The sequence below is a fragment of the Sprattus sprattus genome (genome assembly GCF_963457725.1).
Source record: "Sprattus sprattus genome assembly, chromosome: 2".
Taxonomy (NCBI): domain Eukaryota; kingdom Metazoa; phylum Chordata; class Actinopteri; order Clupeiformes; family Clupeidae; genus Sprattus; species Sprattus sprattus.
In genome coordinates this window covers 70,154,494-70,159,279 of record NC_137921.1, presented here as the reverse complement: position 1 = coordinate 70,159,279, position 4,786 = coordinate 70,154,494, and positions in this window count along the sequence as shown.

Below are 4,786 nucleotides of genomic sequence, written 5' to 3'. Positions count from 1 at the left end.
TGTCATGCCATGCCAAGGGACAACGGATGAAAACTAGCTAACCTAGCTAATTTCGGTGCATTTACATCTTTATGGAAATGTTTATCAATGTACACTGTCCCTGTTTAAATAAACGCAAAAATAAAACCCTCACACGCACCAACCACTGCCTGCTCACGTCCCAAGTGGTTTGTCTCCTTCCCACCGCGCAGGCTCCAGGCTTTCTACTCCATTCTCTGATTGCTTAGCCGAAAGATTGAGAGAGGGGTATTCCACTACGCTCCTAATGAACGGGGAGCCAGTGTTGGGTTCCAGTGGGACCCCGTCTGATTGTCGAATATCTGTTCAGCACAGCCGATACACGCTGGCCCTCTCAAGCCGTACCCAGCGTGAGGTTTTGTCAGTGCTGCTCAAACCACATGACAGATTCAAAGACGACAAATTTGGTCGATAAAGAGACAAGAGAGGTTATTGGTAGTGGTGACACTCAGCTTGGGGCATCTGTGTGTGTTCAGTCAATAAACCTGCGAAGGCTAGGGCAATTAGGGTAGGAGAGGATAATGTGTCAGTGGTGAAATCCTATAGATTAGGCCATTTTCTCAGAACTATTTGACCAGAGGCAGTAGTGGCAGTAATGAAAGAACACTGGACTAGACGAAGCACTGGATATGTAAGGGATAACGGCCGACGAGCTGTCCAGTTCTACAAAGATAATGGACGCTGCGGGGCAAAGAACGCCACGACGCGCAGCGGAGTGGTGTTGCGCCGCGAAGACTGGACAGCTCGGAGGCCGTTATCCCGCTTATCTCCCGTTTACAACATCCAAAACGTTTTTTATTTTTATTATCATTATTATTTAGAATTTCCTTTATCTTTAGGAAACTTAATATGCATAATAACCTGATGAATTCTTGATTTGAAGCCTAGTGCTCCCGTTAGAGAAAGTAGTGCGTTTTTTGAAGAAAAAAAACGTTACGTTGGTTGTCAATGGTAACCATTCAAGAGCATTGATATGGAACGGCGATTTAACTTTTCTACTGGGACTACGTCCAAGGTGTCCATCTATACGATCTTATTGTACACCCCATTAGCCAATCAGAAAACAGTATTTCGTTCCAGAGGGAGATAATGAAATGTAAACCCTGATACCTCTGATTCAAGTCAATATGAGTATAAGACGTATAGGAACGTATATATATACGTATATACCTTTACTGTATATGTTGGTATACGTGTATGCGTGTATCAGTATGACACAGCTGTCCCAAAGACTACTCATGACTTGGTATTCTCATCTCATCTGTACGTGAAGAACAGCTTGATTAGCTGGGAATAGCAGAGTCCATTGATTTTTCCATAATTTTAAGTGCTTTGGTTTGAGTATGGCATCTGTTGTGTTGTTATGTTTGTTGTGTGTGTATGTGTGTGTGTGTGTGTGTGTGTGTGTGTGTGTGTGTGTGTGTGTGTGTGTGTGAAACGCACAACGTTGGATGAGAAATAAAAAAAATGGCCCTCACGGTGTCAGAGTGATTGAGCTGGATTGATTGGATATGTCTCACCTCCACACATCAACCTTTCATTCAATAATTATTCTCTCTCTCTCTCTCTCTCTCTCTCTTTCTCTTTCTCTCTCTCCTTAACCCCCCTTTCCCCCCATCCCCCGTCCCCCTGCTCTCTTCTCTCCTTCTCTCTCTCCCTCTGTACTGCTCCTCTGAAGAGGCCAACCATCTTCCTCAGTAATTGCCTTCCAAGGACACTGTGTCTCTCTGCTCTCCTCTTCCCCCAGCTGTTCTTGTTGAGGCCTCTCCTTGGTGACACACTCAAAAGGATTCCCTAATAGAGAACTAATTTTTAACCCGAAAACAGAATGATAAAATGTTGTTTTGCATACAAGGCTGCATATGGTTGTATCTACATGGCCTTCAAATGTCTGGCTCTGGTTTACATGTACAGGGGTTGCTTTCTCTTTAGGACTCCAGTCTATGCTTCTTTATGTCACTTGGCTTTAACACCCAGATTTTTAAAACTGACAATCAGCATTACATGACCTAATACGAATACAGATTATTATTTTGTCCTGAATAAAATGAACAAGTGGCATAATTGGCCCTCAACTGCAATCACTGCTAATGCAGACCCTTGGCCATAATGACTGCATTAAGTGCCTATTGAACTGTTAAAGGGAATAAGCTAAATACACAGAAATTAGGGAAATAAGTGGCTGGGTATTGTAATTGCATTTTTAATTACTTTATACCTGGTGAGTAGATGGGTTGTTGGGTTGCAACTAAGAGAAATATAGTTAAGTGTTGCTAGCAATATCGACAGAAAAAACTCTTTTCAGTCCTGTTTGAAATGGAAGAAAAGACACAATCATAAAAATGCTAGTTCCAAAACATACCTGGTACATTAGAATGTTATCAGGAGAATCCACCCACATCGAAAGCCCCTTTATTTAAGACTTGGGTTTGCTTCTTATGGCATTGATCTGTATTTGAGAGATCAACTGTAATGTTTGTGTTCTTAACTGACCACGGTCACAAGTAGAAGAACCCACGCACAAGTCAGCTTGTAACTGACCACGGTCACAAGTAGAAGAACACACGCACAAGTCCTGAATTCATCCCCTTCATTTGACAGTCAGAAGCACTGGTGTAGTCCAGGATATACGCAGGTATACGGAGTATACCCACTTATTTTTCAGTCAGCATTCAGTATACCCATTTCTCAAAGTTTAATAGCAGCCAATTTGAAATGGCTTATGTTGGCACAAAAAAAACATTGATTGTTGGCGACTGTGCTGGCAACAGTACTGAGAGATGAAAAAGAAAAAAAACTCAGAATGACAACAGGCCAAGACTAAAAGAAAAGCCATTGTCATATAAAGCCACAGTAAAAAGATCAATGATCATGAGTCGTTTTAACTGGGAAATATTCATTTCAGTCTTTACAAGGACCACAGATGCCAAATATTCAGCTCTGATTGATTACTAAATTAATTGTAATTTAGACCCACTAGTTAATTTACTGGTAGGCAATTAGATGTTGTGTTAGGTTTAGAGTTATGTTTTAATAGTGGATAACCTATGCATGTATGGAGCTATGATATGATATTACAACTATTCTCTATATTCTGTACATCTCATTAATATTCCAGATAAACAGACATTCAAGCTATCAATAGCGCCTTTTCAATGTCTCATACATAATTCAATTTCTGCTCTGGAACCGGTGGTGACATTTGCCAAAAGTTTTGTCTAGTGTCTCAGTGCAAACTCAGAAACGCTCTAACCAAATCCAAAAGGTCAAGCCTCATTGATCACCATGGCTGACGACGTCTGCTCCCTCTCCAAAGGCGCAAAGCGCTAAGTGTTGCTAAATGTTGGAATCATGCTTAGCATTCCTGTTGCTAAGGTCATAGTAGTCATACCATTCTGGGGCATGGGCCCGTCTTCAATAAGTTCAATATGCATTGTCACGCTCACGTTCCTTACACATATTGCCATCAGCTAAAAGAAGGAGAGGATACTCCAAAAGTAGGAAGTTATGGTACATCACATATTATGCTACCAATGTAACTGTTAACCCATTACAACTGATTGGTTGATTCGAAATAAGGATGCATATCCACAGGCAAAAAAAAGTGGAGAGTTGGTTAACAGAGAATATTCTGTGAAAGTGAATGCAAAAAGAAGGAAAAGAAGAAGAAGAATAGGGAGAGAAAGAAGAACACCATGGTGTTAAACAAATATAGGTGTAGGTCTCATAGATCCTAAGCCCTAAACATCAGTGGGCTAATTACTCAATTATTGCATTTAATTCAGCCTACCGTACTTCATCTTGTCACAGGAAAGAACAACCAACACCAACAGCAACTTGAAGGCTGATCACTGATCAGTGAACTTTCCTGTGGTACCTCCGCCATATCCTGTGGTACCTTCGCCATATCCTGTGGTACCTTCGCCTTCGCCTCTGTGAGCGCCACTTGGGTACCCATATTTGCAAGTACCCCTTCTACACTGCATTATTCCGTTCCTGACCTATAACCTTACTTACTTATATAACTTTGGTCAATAAAGCCCATCTTTGGCTTCAAATGTTCTCATTGTTAAAAATACTGGCATAGAAAATCAGCCATTCCGTCTTTGTGCCTTGCATTTTCATGAACAAATATAGCATTATCTTATTGATTAGTGATACAATTTCCCAAATGTCCAATTTTGGAAATATTCCAAATACCCAATTATACCAGGCGTATATGCCTGGGGCTGGACTGAGGGGGACCAGTCATTATTGACACAGTCATTTGGTCAGGACCAACTGAAAAGGTACGATTTGAAAAAAGTTTAACATTTTAAATTGGCGGACTGACAACACTAACAGTTGATAATGTTGCGTAATGTGATTTGTTCCACCTGCTTCAACACTATTGTCCAATCTTGCCATGTAGCCTACTAATAATTTAAACTCATAGTTTAAATATTTTCTTTATAGCCTCTACATCATCCTGTTTTAGGTCAAATGTGTTTCTCTGGGGCTTCGAGGCTCGATGGAATATTGATGAGGAATGTGACGCGGGAGGTCGAACACAAATAGCCTACAAAACCGCCGAACAGCTTTCGCGATTTCCAGTACAAAGTGCGTCGCGCATCTAGATGTTTTATAATAGTTGCGACTGAGCGTTGAGCGCTGGCAGGGAAGAATGTGAAGCGGTCGAATTTTTGGTCAACATCTCTCAACTCGCCTGCATTGAACCAGAGAGGATGCGGCGACGCTTCAGACACACCTGTTCGACAGTCACCACATA